The sequence below is a fragment of the Ctenocephalides felis genome, unplaced genomic scaffold (assembly GCF_003426905.1).
Source record: "Ctenocephalides felis isolate EL2017-DRISC unplaced genomic scaffold, ASM342690v1 CF-g0.4_SCAFFOLD_03573, whole genome shotgun sequence".
Taxonomy (NCBI): Eukaryota; Metazoa; Arthropoda; class Insecta; order Siphonaptera; family Pulicidae; genus Ctenocephalides; species Ctenocephalides felis.
The window spans coordinates 1,091,577-1,110,047 of NW_020539727.1; positions in this window are offsets into that span (position 1 = coordinate 1,091,577).

The following is an 18,471-nucleotide window of genomic DNA, read 5'->3' on the forward strand; positions in this document are numbered from 1 at the left end:
TAATTTATGTTTTCTCGACGTTTCAAGCATTCTGAATCGAATGAGACCAACATTTGGACAAAGTATGTGTGTGTGTGCGTGAACAGATTTTTTTGCCGTAAATCGACGTTTTCTCAAAAACGACTGGACCGATTTCAAAAACTAAAGCCATTCGATGTATCTCGATGAGGACTATTGTTTGTGCGACGATCGGCCAAGCCGCTTCTTTATAAATAGCAGAAAAGTGAAAAATTTTCGTCCACGTTTTAGCCCGCAATTCTGAATCTATTTTGAAAATTCAAAAACCGTTCGAAAGATATTGGTTGGGAATCGACCTGATTAGTTCTTAGTAATGATCGGCCGGGCCGTTTTCTTGTAATAAAGTGTTTTATTAATTTAAGTAGTAGTAATTAATAAGTAGTAGTAATTTTTTAGACAATTTATTTTTTTGACGGTAGATACCACAGTCTTATAGATCATACTAAAATATTACGGTCCTACGGCAACTCGTTAAATTTGAAAATTCGTCAAAGTTTGCAAAAATTAGTATCGTTTTTATGGCGTTTGTCAAAATTAGAATTTTCAACGATGTTTGCTTAAAAGCGCATAAACCGATTTTAAAAATTTAAAAGCCAATCGATGTATTTCGAGGTATTTCAATTATAATTTTAATGTGAGGGAAAAGGAATGAAGGGGGATGCGCTCGTACCTACAGTAAATTTGTTCGCAAAAAGTCATAAAGGGAGTCGCGTTCAAATTCAAGCAATAGCGGATTTAGACTCGGAAATTAATGCAATATCAAAATCGCTATTCCAAAAATTACGCGTTAAATCTCAATCCAGGAGCCTTAATCTCCACGGTGTTTTGTTGGAATTTCAACGAAATCGAATAATTTTACAAATTTAGAAATATTTAATAAAGATGGCACATTCGCAAAAAATAAAAAAATATAAATGCCTTTGTGCTTACGAAAATATTGAGTCTACTACCCGCGCAGCAAATCCAAATTGCTGAACTAAATCTTCCTAATGGATTAAAACTTTTGGATTCACACTTAAATATTCCGCGCGAAGTAAATATGTTGATAGGTGTTGATACGTTTTTGAAATTTTAGATAACGAAAGAATTATACTAGGCCCCGATAAATATATTTTACAAAACGCGGGTGGACAGTTACGGGTAGATATCAAAGAAATATAATCAATAGCACGACAAATAATCCACCATCTTACAGACTCTCTTATAAAAAAAATCTCTTAATGAATCCCTTACAAAATTTGGTAAAGTTACACGCTTTGAAAAGTTATATAATTATCGACATACAAAGAAAACATATGAACCATACTTTCATTAAACCTTTTGCGAAACAAGAATTGGCAGTGCATAGTTTTAAAACTGATTTACTTACTAATAACCCTATGCAAATATGTTGATTAACTTCAACTAAAATATATCTTTATATAATTCAGTGTTTTTTAATATAATTAAATTTTAATTTTTTATTTATATATAATATTAATATTATAATATTTTTTTAGTTTTGTGCTTTAAACGCCCCTTACAACTAAGCATCGCCCCCTAAATACACCAAAGCCCATCACCGCCCCCCAGAATCGCCGCAGCGCTGGCGCCCACTTTGGGAATCACTGCGTGAGTATCTAAAACTTGTTTTTATCTAAAACTAGTGGTGCAAGGCACTACGAAAATTGCTGGAACTTTCCGTACCGTATTGAAATATCCGAGGTAATTTAATGTTTTCAAATAGATTATTATAAATACTATAACCTTTATTATTCGCATTATATTGTCAAAATAATAGAGTTTATAAATTTACATAAAAAGTCAATATATATAACCTAATCAAGCAAAGTTATAATTAAGGACTTTATCTCATATTTTTATGAAATATGTAAGCTGAATTGCACACCTAAAATTATTTGTATGTAAAAAGTATGTAAGAAAGTTTTAAAATTTTAGCTAGAATTGAAATTAAAATTTGAATCATTTTCGATATTTAAAAAAAATGTTTTTTGAAAATTAAAAAAACTAGTTGGTATTGGTATTTTGCCTTGAGGAAAGTTACATGAACTTCCCGATATGTGTAATTAATTGACTTAATCAATAAAGAATAAATTGATTTTGAGTAATTAAAAGTATTCCGAGTGGAAATGATTACACATAATTGAAAATGAACAAACACGGAGTATTTTTTAAAAGCAAATTTTCAAAAATCAATAATTTTTATAATTGAACCAGTTTCAGTAGGACTTTAATGGTTTAGTATGTTCATTAGGACCAAGTACTCTATTGTTATACCAAGTGAATCGTCTAATTTTAATTTTAACAAACGTCAAAAAAACTACTCATTTTCTCACACATACTTTTTCCAAATTTGGTCTCATTCGATTCAGAATGGCTTGAAACGTCGAGAAAACATAAAATTAGCAAAGCGGATTTTTTGATAAAAACATAAACTTCTTCTTCAGGAAGTTAAAAAACAAAATTTAATATAGAAAAAATATCATTTCCAAATCCTTATCGATATTTTATACTATAAACACAAGCAAATTATTTATATAATATAAATATTTTGTATCATTTAATCGGATGCTTCGTTATCTCAATAACTGTCATTTTGTGCACTTTTAGCATTTTATTTCCAAAACGGCTAGACCTGCCTTTGCCAAAAACTAATCACCATGTCTCCTCATCATTACAAATTGAATACTTTTTGAATAATACAAATCGGATGCTCTTTTCTATCAAAAACTTTATTTTTATTTTCTGCACACTTTGCTCGAAATCTTGGAAACGGCTGGAACTACCTCTGCTAAAAACTAATCACAATCAATTACGTCTGTCTCCTAATCAATCGGAATATTTTTCGAACAATTCAAACCGGTTGATCCAAAATCGTGGACAAAAATTGTATCCACACAAAACACTCTCACACACATACATATATCCATTTTTGCTAAAACAGTCTACTATTGATGTAACTTTTTACTCATTAAAGAGATTAAAAATGAGAAAAACTGTCAATATCAATTTACATTCTGATTTCGATGTGTTAATAATGATGCAAAAAGTTAAACTAGTGGGGTGTATGGCATCGTGCCTTAAGGCAAATTGCTGGAACTTCCCGTACCGTAACAAAATGTTAGAAGAATACTGAATATTTTCTAATAGATTATTATTAATATTGTAACATTGTCTAATATTTATAGGAATTATATAAACTGAATTGCAAAGTTGAAATTATTTGTTTAAAGTATATTAGAAATATAGTCAGAATTAAAAATAAAATCTGAATTATTTTCCATATACAAAAAAATTAAAAAAAAAGTTGAGACAATTTTTTTTCCAAAATCTATTATTTTGTTAAGACAAACAGAAAGTTCTTTGAATCATTTAAATCGAACGCTTAATTCTCTAAAAACTGCCATTTTTTGCACATTTAGCTCTGTATCTTCAAAATGGCTGAGTCTGCCATTTCCAAAAAACTAATCACCTCTTCTCCCAATCATTACAAATTGAATGTTTTTAGATCATTCAAATAGGATGCTCCGTTCTCTCAAAAACTCGATTTCTATTTTCTGCACTCTTTGCTCTTTATCTCCGTAACTGCTGGACCTGCCTTTGCCAAAAACTAATCAGCACATTTCCCTATCGAAAGGAATCGAATGTTTTCTGGACCATTCAAATCGGTTGATCCTTGCGGCCGAAAACGTAGACAAAAATTTGTATCCATACATACATACACACACATACTCACACATCCATTTTTTGTGAGGTACGCCAAAATGTTCAGAAACCTTCAAAACGAGAAATGTAAAAAATTTCAATTTTGATTTTCAACCCATTACAATAACTTACCCTACGGGAAGTTAACTAGTGGTGTATGACATTGTGTCTTAAGGCAAATTACTGGAACTTCCCGTACCGTAACAAAATATGTTCGAGAAATATTAAATGTTTTCATACAGATAATTATAGATATATAATGATAAATACTGTATCATTGTCTAATAATTATAAGAGTTATATAAGCTGAATTACAAAGTTAAAATTATTTATATAAAGTATATAAGTGAGCTTTAAAACTATAGCCAGAATTTAAATTAAAATCAGAATTATTTTCGCTAAACAAAAAAAATTAATGAGAAAAAAAATTGAAATATTTTTTTTTCCCAAAAGCAATTATTTTGTCAAAACAAGTAGAAAGTTTTTTGAATCATTCAAATCAGATGCTTAGTTTTCTCAAATACTGCTATTTTTTGCACATTTAGCTCGGTATCTGCAAAACCTGTCTTTGCCAAAATCTAATCATCACTTCTCCCGTCACTACGAATTGAATGTTTTTTTAGATCATTCAAATTGGATGCTCCGTTCTCTCAAAATCCCGATTTCTATTTTCGGCACTCTTTGCTCTGTATCTCCGTAATAGCTAGACCTGCCATTGCCAAAAACTAATCAGCACATCTCCCTATCAATAATAATCGAATATTTTTTGAACCATTTAAATCGGTTGATCCTTGCGCCTGAAAACGTTGACAAAAAATTTTATCTATGCATACATACGCACATATACACACACATCCATTTTTTATAGTGTATGCTAAAATGTTCAGAAACCTTCAAAACGTGAAAAAATGTTAAAAATTATAATAACTACTGTAATAAATGTTAAAAATTATTATAACCCTACGGAAATAATAAGATCATATTGCTCTGGTTATTTATTATATGAGCATTACTTTTTTGCCTTTTCGTTAATAGTTTTATGGAAGTAGTCGCAACCAAATAAGGATCCAGTTACATTATAGCAGATCTGTTGATTTTTTAAATTGATAACCAATGAAATTAATTATACCTCGTCGTTCTGAGAATCGTGGGCGAATAACTATCACATCGGAATTAATTATATTATACAAATTAGGCATCGAGAATGTGGAATAACAAAATGTCCTAACATATCGTTTTTATTGCATACATAATATTTCGGTCATGACAGAAAACACATAACGTTTAACATAATTTCAATAGAACATACGAATTAAATCAATATTACAAGTGTAGCGCCCATTTGTCTGCAACTGAACAGTAGAAATTTGATGAAACAACTAGTGGTGTATGGCACCTAGCCCTAAGGCAAATTATTGGAACTTCCGATTCCGTAATGAAATATTGGAAACATATTAAATGTATTCAAATATATAATTATAAAACTATAACTTTTATTATTCGTATTTTTATACGAAATATAACAGCTTATAAATTGAACGGTGACGTTTGTATAAGTTTACATGAAAAGTGAACCAACAAAACTTAATCACAAAAAAATATTATTTAAAAATTGAAATAATTTAAACAAAAAATATTTTTTTTGCTTTCCCCAAAAATACTTGTGCCGTCAACACAAGCAAAAGATTTTTTTAATCATTTAAATCGAATGCTTCGTTCTCTCAAAAACTGCCATACTTTGTACATTTAGCTCCATATATATCTGAAACGGCTGAACCTGTCTTTGACAAAATGTAATCACCAACTCTTCCCATCATTGAGAATTTAATGTTTTTTGAAGCATTCAAATCGGATGCTCCGTACTCTCAAAAACTCTATTTCTATTTTCTGCACTCTTTGCTTCGTATCTCCAAAACGGGCAGACCGACCTTTTCCAAAAACTATTCAGCACGTCTCCATATCCATAGCAATCGATTGCTTTTTGAATCATACAAATCGGTTGTACCGTACGCCCGAAATCATCGATGAAAAATTGCATCCACACATACATACACATCCATTTTTTCTAAGGTATGCCAAAATGTTCGAAAACCTCTGAAACATAAAGATATGCAAAAATTTTCAATTTTGATTTTTAGACGATCACAATAATTTATCCTGCGGAATGTTAATAATTGTACTTATGTTGATTGCAAAAAATAACTAGAAAACCATATAGTTTGGAACAAAGTTTGAAAATTATTGACGTCAGAATCCTTATTTTTGTATAATTTATGTTATCGAACAAATATTAAAATTTCACAAGGCATTTCATGATTGTGCATACTTTAGAAGCGATTTAAATCATTTAAGTTAATTTACTCAGAGTTAAGTAAATAATCCAAAACCACAAACAAAAATTTGATGAAAGATGATATTTTTTAAACAAATTTTAAAGGAGCCAGGAGTCGTAAAAAGCAATCCAATGTATTCAGTCCAATCTATCAGTAAAATAATTTTAGATCAAGATAAAATTTAAGTTTCTTACCAAGAAATGTGGGCGATTATAAAAACCACTATTTTTTGTCCAGTATTGCGTTATATCCGTGAGATTTACTCTTACGACATACTTTTCGAATTTGATTTATTCGCCATAAGGTGAACTCTGATTATTAATTCAACTCATCAAACAAAATCGAATGAAATCCGAGAGCACATAAATCTATTTTAGCAAAAATTGATATAAAATTCATTAAATTAAAATAAAACAGTTAAGTTTTATGACATATGCATATTTTGCTATTTGTTTTAATCAACTTTAGGCGTTCTGGAATGACCATAATGGTAAACTTGTCAGTCATATGTTAATTGAATTAGTGTTTTTTAATATAAATGATAAATTATATTTTAAAGCAAATCGAAAATGAAATGATGTATATACATAGATTTTATACTATTCATTAACTTCCCGAAGGAACGACGTTTCAAGCTATTCTGAATCGAATGAGACCAAATTTGGAAAAAGTATGTGCGTGTGTGTGTATGTGAACAGATTTTTTGCCGTAAATCGACGTTCTCTCGAAAACGGCTGGGCCGATTTAAAAAATTTAAAAGCCATTCAATGTGTCTCCACGAGGACTACCGTTTGTCAGTTTTGTGAGACCAAGACGTTTCTTTATAAATAGCAGAAAAGTGAAAAAAGTTTCGTCCACGTTTTAGTCCACAATTCTGAACCGTTTATGAAAATTCAAAAACCGTTCGAAAGATATTGGTTGCAAATCGTGCTGATTAGTTTTTGGTAAAGATCGGCCGGGCCGTTTTCTTGTAATAAAGTATTAAAAACATTTTTTTCGATGATTTTTATTATTATTTTTTTGACGTTAGATACTATAGCCTTCTAGATCATACTAAAATATTACAGCCCTACGACAATTGGTTTAACTTTGAACCGATTTCAGAAATTTAAAAGCCATTTGATGTATTTCGATGAGGACTATCGTTTGTCAGTTTTGTGCGACGATCTGCCAAGCCGTTTCTTTGTAATTTGAAAAAAAGTGTTAAACTTTTCGTCCATATTTAAGCTCATCCTACCGAACTGATTTTAAAAAATCAAAACCTGTTCGAAAGATATTAGCTGAGAATGGTACTGATTAGTTTTAGGTGAAAATCTACCGAGACGTTTCCTTGTAATTAACTGTTGAAAAAAAAATTAAGCCAATTTTTATGGATTTTTTTTTTTAGCGATATATATCATGATCTTATAGAACTTACTGTAATATTACGGCCTTACGACAAGTAGTTTAATTTTAAAAATTCATCAAAATTTGAAAAAAACAGTAGTTTTTTTGACGTTAGCTAAAATTAAAATTAGACGATTTACTCGGTATAACAATATGATACTTGGTCTTAATAAACTTACTAAACCATTAAAATCCTACTGGTTCAAATATAATAATAGTTGATTTTTGAAAAGTTGCTTTTTGAAAATACTCCGAGTTAACGTGTTCGTTCGTTTTCAATTATGTGTAACAAATCCACTCATAAATTAATTTATTTTTTATTGATTAAGTCGATTATTTACGCATATCGGAAAGTTCATGTAACTTGCCTCAAGGCTAAATACCAATACCAACTAGTTAACTTCCCGAAGGAGAAGTTTATGTTTTCATCAAAAAATCCGAATTGCTAATTTTATGTTTTCTCGACGTTTCAAGACATTCTGAATCGAATGAGACCAAATTTGGAAAAAGTATGTGTGTGTGTGTATGTGTGTGTGTGTATGTGTGTGTGTGCGTGTATGTGAACAGATTTTTTGCCGTAAATCGATGTTTTCTCCAAAACAGCCCTACGACAATTGGTTTAAGTTTGAACCGATTTCAAAAATTTAAAAGCCACTCGATGTGTCTCGATGAGGACTATTGTTTGTCAATTTTGTGCGACGATCGACCAAGCCGTTTCTTATAAATCGCAGAAAAGTGAAAAAATTTTCGTCTACGTTTTAGCCCGCAATTCTGAATCGATTTTGAAAATTCAATAACCGTTCGAAAGATATTGGTTGGGAATCGTGCTGATTAGTTTTGGTAGAGATCGGCCGGGCCGTTTTTTGTAATAAAGTTTAAAAAAAAATTCGTCGATTTTTATGATTATTTTTTTGACGGTAGATACCATAGTCTTCTAGATCATACTAAAATATTACGGCCCTACGACAACTGGTTTAGCTTTAAAAATTCGTCAAAATTTGCAAAAATTAGTATGGTCTTTTTGGCATTTGTCAAAATTAGAACTTTCGTCAACGTTTGCTCAAAAACGCCTGAACCGATTTCAGATATTTAAAAAGCATTTGATGTATCTCGATGAGGATTATCGTTTCTCAGTTTTGTGCGACGATCGGCCGAGCCGTTTTTTTATAATTTGGAAAAAAGTGTTAAACTTTTTGTCCACATTTAAGCTCCGTTTTGATCGATACTACCGAACCGATTTTAAAAAATCAAAAACTGTTTGAAAGATATTAGTTGGGAATGATACTGATTAGTTTAGGTGAAAATCTACCGAGCCGTTTTGTTGTAATTAACTGTTGAAAAAAAAATTTAGGCCAATTTTTATGGAACTTTTTTTTGGAGATATATATCATGGTCTTATAGAACTTACTGAATTATTACGGCCTTACGACAAGTAGTTTAATTTTAAAAATTCATCAAAGTTTGAGAAAATGAGTAGTTTTTTCTGACATTTGTTAAAGTTAAAATTAGACGATTTATTTGGTATAAACGATAGTGTACTTGGTCTTGAACATAGTAAACCATTAAAGTCCTACGGAAACTGGTTCAATTATAATTATTGATTAATTAAAATTATTGATTTTGAAAATTTGCTTTTAGAAATTGCAATGATGTGTAATAAGTCCACTCGGAATACTTATAATCACTCATAAATTTATTTTTTATTGATGAAGTCGATTATTTACACATATCGGGAAGTTCATGTAACTTGCCTCAAGGCTAAATACCAAACCAACTAGTTTATATTATATTTTGATCTTCATATTTTTATTATTATTTTTTTGTAAATCAAAACATCTTTGCAAGCAAACCAGTGAAATTGCTTGACTGTCTTTGTAAAAATTTGAATCTGATGAATTAAGTTTTTTTAATGGGAACAAGAACTTCTAACAGCAGATACTGTGAAGATACTTTATTTCTTCGGCTTTCTTTTCTAAACAGTAATGTTAAACATACTGCAGCAATCTCACTGTTAGCATTTGCAAACATATTTGGATCTATATTGTTAAGTAAAAATTCACTGTTGCTTATTATCTTAGTTGTCCAAAATGGGAATTTGAATGAGACAGAAAGTTATACCATAAAATAATAAAAAATTATAATTTGAATATATATATATATATATATATATATATATATATATATTATATATCTACATTATAAATTTTTATACTACATTTTTTATAGTTTTATAAAAAATATTTTTAAATTGTTCAGTTTGCCACACATTACAATGGTGGTATAAGTGTACTATCACCGTTGCGCCGTCAGGCTCTGACTTGTTTAAACATCTATCGTCAGGTAGATACTTGAATATCAAAATGTTTTATGGAATATTTCGAATGGTCATTTTCTTCTATTGATTCTGGTTATAAATTTTTTCATATTTTATTTTAATATATAAAATGAACGATTTTAATTGTGTACCAAAACGGAGTGTTTTGTGCACAATTCAGTTCAAATATACAAAAATTTATAGTATCGATGATGATGATGGACTAGGAATGCAATACCGGAATTTCGGTAATTTTTCATTTTAAAACCGGAATGCCGGGATTTTTATTATCTTAAACAAACGTAAACAAAATTGAAAGTTACTAGAACTAATATAAAAAAATGCATATACAACTACAACTATATTCAACTAAACAATAAAATAAAACAATAAGTTTATTTTTTTAAATAATAATTTAACAAAATTATATCCAATTTACTACTATCCACTATCGAGTATGTTGAGTACTTTTCACCAAAAACAAACTTATATGTAAGAAAGACCAAAAACTCATAAAAGATCACATTAGATTATTATAATAAACTGTATTGTCTGTATCCGATGTGTTAAATTAGCACAATCTCCAATATTTAAAAAAATAATTTTTTACACTAATTTAAGATCGGATACTTTGTCGAGATAAATAATAAGTTACTATAATTGTTGAGTATTGTTATTTAAAACAATGTGATGCTTCTATAGTATTTCCAAACTTCGAAACATTTTAGAAAAATAATATTTTATATTTGTAATAAAAAGAAAAATATTTAGTAATTATCATCATTATTATGCATAAAGTTAGAAAAAAATAAAGATTACGCAGAGATAATCTGTATGATATAAAATATTTTGTCGCAAATATCACTTGAAAAACCGTTACATTTTTACATAAGATGCAACAAACATCATAACCTATCAGTCCAATTCCATTTATTGTAACACTATATGAAGCCCTTAGTAAAGCAATAAATATTCAGTTTAATGACGTGTTGAGATAATATTTGGCATTTGTTTATCCTATAGAATCACTTGAAGATATAGCTGTTTATGCGATTATAGAATTTAAAGATGAATGAATTTGTTCCGATAAATTTAAACTTTAGTGTATTATGTATCAAATAGCGCTTATGTAAAAATACCGATAATACCGGTATTTTTCGGGTAAATACCGGTAAAAATACCGCCGAAAAATCAGGCAGTTTACTGGTAATTCGGTATATCGGTATACCGGCATTGCATTCCCTAATGATGACCTAAAATGAATAAAAAAATCGATTTATTCAAATTCTTCAAAATTTCAATTTTTAACTTTCCGAGTAATTTGCTATATTTTTAATGCACAAGTCCAAACCAAAATTTGTGTGTGTATAACGGTGTAATTGTATTTTGACCTTGAATTTGAAGTAAAGAGCGGGCTCGTCCAGAATTTAAACCCGGGACCTCCTGCACCCTAAGCGGAAATCATAGCCCTACACGAGCCACGTGTTCTACCCAGATCTTGTTTGTGTTGGATATAAATTTATGAGTGCTTATTAACTTCCCGTAGGGTAAGTTATAGTAATCGTCCAAAAATCGGAATTGTAAATTTTTACATTTCTCGACGTTTTGAAGGTTTCTGAACATTTTGGCATACTTCAAAAAAAATGGATGTGTGTGTGTGTGTGTGTGTGTGTGTGTTTTGTATGTCCGCGTTTTTTCGTCCACGTTTTCGGGCGCACGGATCAACCGATTTGAATGGATTAAAAAACATTCGATTCCTATTTATAGGGAGATGTGCTGATTAGTTTTTGGCAAAGGCAGGTCTAGCCGTTACGGAGATATGGAGCAAAGAGTGCAAAAATAGAAAGCGAGTTTTTAAGAGAACGGATCAACCGATTTGAATGGTTTAAAAAACATTCGATTCCTATTGATAGGGAGATGTGCTGATTAGTTTTTGGCAAAGGTAAGCCCAGAGGTTTCGGAGATACAGAGCTAAATTTAAAAAAAATGGCTGTTTTTGAGAGAACTAAGCGTCCGATTTAAATGATTCAAAGAACTTTCTGCTTTTTTCAACAAAATAATTGATTTTGGAAAAAAAAAAATTATTTCTAATTTTTTTTTCAAAAAAATTTTTTTGTAATTTTCGATTAAAAATTCAAGAAATCACCCAAGCTAAGAACAGTCTAAGCGCCACTCTGGTACAAATGTTTACCCAAGTGCGTTTAGACTGTTTGTGTACTGGAGCACTTTTCCAATTTTGTGAAAATTATTGAAAAATGTGAAAATGCCGCCAAGCTGAGCACAGTATAAGTGAAAATGTCGCACAGAATTATTTGCAAATGCGTTTAGACTGTGACTATGCGGGAGCACTTTTTCAATTTTGTGTAAATTTGATTCGAAATGAAATGACGATTGTTAATGTTCTGGAGATGATAAATTGATTTATTTATAATTAACTTTCCATAGGGTAAGTAATCGCAAAAAAATCGAAAATGAAAATTTTTATATATCTTCACGTTTCAGAGGTTTCTGAATATGTTGGCATACCTTGGAGAAAATTGATGTATGTGTGTGTGTGTGTGCGTGCATGTGTGTGTGTTCGGATACAAATTTTCGTCGACGATTTCGGGAACACGGATGAAGCAATTTGAATAATTCAAAAAACATTCTAGCCGTTCCGAAGATATGGGGCAAAAAGGGCTAAAAACGGTAACTCAGTTTTTAAGAGAACGGAGCGTCCGATTTGTATAGTTCAAAAAACATTTTACTTCTGTTAACAAGATGAAGATTTGATCAAATTTTCATGAAGATAGGACTAGCGGTTTCGGAGATCTAGTAAAAAAAACTAAAAAAAATAACATTTGGCGGTCAACAATAATCATTAGACATTAGACATATGCATATCAAATTATCAGATATTTTAACAATAAGTATAAGTTTTGTTTACATTCCTATGGGTTCCGTACTATTGTTTTTCCGTTAGACAGCGACGCGGCGCTTACGCGCTTCTATATTTCGTCTCTATGCAGTTAAAGCAGTACGATTGCTTTGAAAAAAAGTTCAGATCTTCCAAAATATATCAAAATGAAGATAACATTTTTTCCAAAAAAAAATTTTTATAAAAAAAATTATTTAAAATTTTTAAAAAAAAATGTTTTTTTTTTCAAAAAAAAGTAATTTTTTGTCCGATTTAAAATTTCTAAAAAATCTTATTTTTTTGAAGTGAAATTTTTTCAAAAATGTTAATTGTTTTTAAAAAAATAATAATTTTTGGCACGGGAAGTTCCAGCAATTTGCCTTAAGGCACGATGCCTTAATTGCCTTAAGACAGAATTCCACTTACAGCTAGTTACATTGGGCGACGAGCGTGCTCTACAAATAACTTATGTGTATGTTTAGAAGAAACTTGTTCAATTTTTTTTTAAATTTGATCTTTTTGAATTTTTTTCAAAGTTTTCAATTTTTTTTAAAAGTTCGAAATTTTTGGAATTTCTGAAAAAATTGTTTTTTTTAAATTTTTTGAGAATTTGAAAATTATTGAAAATATCTTATTTTTTTTGAAAATTTCGAAACATTCTCAAATTTTAGTAAAAAATTGTTTTTTTTTTAATTTTGATATTATCGAAATTTTGAATATGATGAAAAATTTCGAAAATTTGAGTTTTTGAAACTTTAAATTTTTTTTTGAAAATTTTGAATTTTTTTTTGAAAATTTTCGAAACTCCGTAATTTTTTGTGAAATCATTTTTTGCACAACTTCTACACAAACAAAAGGTTTTTTCAATCAATCTAATCGGATGATCCGCTTCCTCAAAAACTGCATAATCAATTTTACATCCTTTGCGCTCCATACCTCCGGAACGGCAAGATATGCCTTTTGCAAAAACGTCTGGCGATCGAGTACGACCGAATGTTTTTTCAATAATATAAATCGGTTATTCCATACTGTTAAAAATGTCGAGGTCATTTGTTTGAACCATATAAATAAACTTCAAAATTAAAATCTTGGTACGGAACCCAAAAAAATGACACAAATTGTGTACACATTATTAAAATATCTATTAAATATCTGACAATTTGATTATGTCCAACGAACTCTTTTAACCGCCAAATGGCATTTTTTAAACTTCTTTTTATTGAGAGTTTGTAACCGCTGGACCTGTCTTTCCCAAAATTTAAACAGTTCTTCATTTAGCCAATACTAATAGAATGTTTTATGAATTATTCAAATCGGAAATCGGAAGCTCTCTCAAAAACTGAATTACGATTTTTGGCTCTTTTTGTCCCGTAAACGGCAAGACCTGCCTTTGTCACAAACTTATCAGCACGTCTCCTTATCAATACAAATAGAGTGTTTTTTAAATTATTCAAATTGATTATTCCATACTTTCTAAAATGTCGAGAACAATTGTTAGAATCATATACGTGAATTTTTAAATTAAAAATCTTGGTACACAAAAATTGTGTACACATTATTAAAATCTATGTAAAATACATGATAATTTGATGTGCATATGTCTAATAAACTGTTTTGACCGCCAAATGGCATTTTTTTGCACTTCCAAAAATTTGAACAGTTCTTCGTTTAGTCAGTATAAGTAAAATGTTTTTTGAATTACTCAAGTCGAACGTTTCGTTCTCTCAAAAACTGATTTATTATTTTCGTTTTTTTACCCCGTATCTCCGAAACAGCTAAACCTGCCTATGCTAAAAACTAATAAGTACGTCTCCTCATCAATACGAATGGTTGATCCGTGTTCCTGAAATCGTCGATGAAAATTTGTATCCGCACAAACACACACACGCACATACATACACCAGATATTTTCCTGGTTGCCTACAATGTCTGCTTGGCAACCGGCTTTTTTTTTACGGTCTGGAAGCGGCAAAGATTGGTCCTAATAGATAAAGGTAAAGGAACCCCTAGAACACCATCGTCGTTTAAACCACTCTGCATGTTAGACATTGCCGGAAAATTGCTCGAGAAGCTCATTTCGGCTTTCAAAAAGAGCGATCGACAATCGGTGCGATTCTGAAAGTAACGGAAACGGCAAGAGAACATGGCCAGGTAGTCTTTTAAAGCCCGTAAGGTGTGTCCTCTTCTTACATTCGACATTAACGTCTTTAACAGTGCGAATTTGGAGGATATTTTAAACGCCTTCTTCAGAGCATAATTTTGACGTAAAGCCAGAAAATCTAGGATTGATAGATGACTACCTCGATGAGAGAAAGTTGATAGTGAAAACGACGGAAGGTCCAAGAACACGATGTTACAGGCTCAATTTTGGGAGCCGATTTATGGAACTCTGTCTACAACGAGCTCATGGAGATCCATTTTCTGAAGCAGGTGGAGCTCACGGGCTTTGCGGGCGACGTCGCAGGTACGATTGTAGCAGACAACACTGAGGAGGCAGAAACACTCTTTCGAAAGACCGTCGATACCATAGAGACCTGATTTGAAAAACACGAGATGGTTGTCTTGATTCGACAAAAATGTTGCGGGTAATGATAGATGAGAAGCTCTTCTTCCGGGTACACCTCGATAGTGCATGCTTAAAAGCCAACAAGATGGTATTCAAATTGTCAAAGATTATGGTCAACTGCATAAACCTAAAAACGACGAGTACTGCTATACGGAGTGGAGATATTAGCGGATATATCCTCAAACGGCGCTAAAGAGCGGCAGTGTGAAGACGAGGAGCTGTGAGAGTTAGGTGTCTATGGTATCGTCAGGTCTCCATGGAATCGTCTGTGCCTATCGCACGGTCTCAGAAGCAGCTGTGCTGGTAATAGCAGAAATCACATCGATTGACTTGCTAGCATTCGAGAGAGTGAAACTCTAAGACGCTAAAATAAGTAGCGACAATTCCAAAGAAACAAGGTTGAGAATAAAAAAGAAAACGTTACTAGAGTGGCAAAATCGGCGGTCGCCAGGAGCAACGGGCGGATGGACGGCGCGCCTGATGCCGGACATTAGCGCCTGGTTCTCTTGATAGTATTGGGACACAGATTTCTTTCTGACCCAGCTGCTGACAGGACATAGACAGTTTAATGACCATCTTTTTAAGATTGGCTTGCATAGCACGCCAATGTGTAAATACTGTCCGGCAAGACTATAAAAACAACACCGCAAACATTATAGGCACGAGGCTCACCCCCTCAAGCCTTGTGACCTACACGATGAAACAAGAAGAAAACTTGTTAGCTGTAGCAGCTTATGCACAGCAACTTTTGAAAGATAAAACCGGAGAAAAGCACTAGTAGTCGGAAGCAGGCGTTGCAAGGCGCAGCACGGACTGGATCATGTTGGACTGGATTGGAACATGCTAACGCAGTCCTCTCCGTACCATCTGCGGGGAGAAGGAAGAGGAGTGTTTTTTTAGTGGGTAAAAATCACCACACTACTGTTCATCGTTATCTGCTGTAGAATGGACAACGGAGTATCAACGATGGCAATGACTTATAATAATTTTCTTTGCATCTCTATAAAAAAAACACAGGCACACACATATATACATCCATTTTTTCTAAGGTATGCCAAAATGTTTAGAAGGTTTTGACACGTAAAAATATATAAAAAATTTTATTTTAGATTTTTTGCGATTACTATAACTTACCATACGAAAAGTTAATAAATTGTGCTCAAATTTAAATGAAAGTCTGCACCCCAAGCGGTCATTATTTCCTAGACCAACGAGCCACGGGTTCTACCCAGTGCGTGTCTGTGTTGGATCCAATGTAAAACATTTTAGTAAATAATATGTGCTCGAATTTAAAGAAAAGTCCGGGTTCGTCCGGGATTTAAACCCGGGACCTGCCGCACTTTAAGCAGTATTCATATCCCTAGACCAACGTGCCACAGGTTCTTGTGCGTGTTTGTGTTGCATCCAATGTACAACATTGTAGTAATTAATATGTGCTCGAGTTTAAAGAAAAGTCCAGGTTCGTCCGGGATTTGAACTTGGAGTCTACCTAATGCGTGTTTGTGTTGGGTCCAATGTACAGCATTGTAGTAAATAATATGTGCTGGGCTCGTCCGGGATTTCAACCCGGACCTCCCGCGCTGTAAACGGAAATCATACACCTAGACCAACGATCCACTGGTTCTACCCAGTGCGTGCTTGGGTCGGATCCAATAAACAACATTGTAGTAAATGATATGTGCTCGCTCCAATTTACAACATTGTAGTAAATAATATGCGCTCGAATTTAAAAAAATGTCCGTGCTCGTGCGGGATTTGAACCCGGAACCTCCCGCACCCAAAGCGGAAATTATACACCTAGACCAACGAGCTGTTGGTTTTACCCAGTGCATGTTTGTGTTGGAACTAATGTACAACATTGTGGAAAATAATATGTCCTCGATCCAATATACAACATTGTAGTAACGCAGTAAACACCATGTGACGTGAGCGTCGGCAGCAATCTGAAATCCACAAAGATTCCTTCGGCGCTGTGACACCCATGTATAATCAATGTGGACTTCAGATTGCTACCGCAGCCCGGTGTTTAGTGGTTAATAATATATGAACTTATTCCAAGAAATGTCCGGGCTCGTTCAGGATTTGAACCAGGACCTCCAGCACCCAAAGCTGAAATCATACCCCTATGCCAACGAACCTCGGGATTTACCCAGTGCGTGTTTGTGTTGGATCCAATAAATGACATTGTAGTAAATAATATGTGCACGAATTTAAAAAGCGGCAAATCATACCCCTAGACCGTGGTTGAATTTAAAGAGATGTTCGGGCTCATCGGAGATTTGAACTATCGCACTCAAAGCGGAAATCATACCCCATACCTCGCATTTGTGTTGGATCCAATAAACAACATTGTAGTAAATACTATGTGCTCGAATTTAAAGAAAAGTCCGGGATTTGAATACCGGACCTCCCGCATCCTAAGCGGAAATCATAAACCTAGACCAACGAGCCACGAGTTCTACCCAGTTCGTGTTTGTGTTGGATCCAATGTACATCATTGTAGTAAATAATATATCCTCGATTCATTATACAACATTGTAGTAAATAATATGTGCTCGAATTTATTGAAATGTCCGGGCTCGTCCTGGATTTGAACCAAATCCAGGATCTCCCGCACCCAAACCGGAAATCACACCCCCTTAGACCAACGAGCCAATGGTTGTACCCAGTGCGTGTTTGTATTACATCCAATAAACAATATTGTAGTAAATAATATGTACACGAATTTAAAGAAATGTCCGAGCTCGTCCGGGATTTGAACCCGGAACCTCCAGCACCTTAACCGGAAATCATGCCCCTAGAGTTAGACCAATGAACCACGGGTTCTAATCAGTGCGTGTTTGTGTTGGATCCAATGTACTTCAATGTATTGAAGTAAATAATATGTGCTCAAAGTTAAAGAAAAGTCCGGGCTCGTCCGGGATTTGAACCCGGGACATCCCGTATCCTAAGCATATGATTTGCCACTTACGTTTTATTATATAAAATTTACATAAAATATTCTAAATTACATTGACGTTCACAGAGATTAGCAAATGATTGAAAAGATGAATTTTAAAACTTATACATTTTGGAGAGTAGATTTGAAGATGTTGCAGCTCGGCGGCCGACGGCAGACTGCCTGTCTTAATGTTTTAATAATTTAAATTAAACTAAAATGCTTAGTTAACATAATTACAAAGATCTTTTTAAAAGGATTGTTCACGTGTAAAATATTGCTGAATTTTCTAGATGCATTTGTATGAGTAAATTA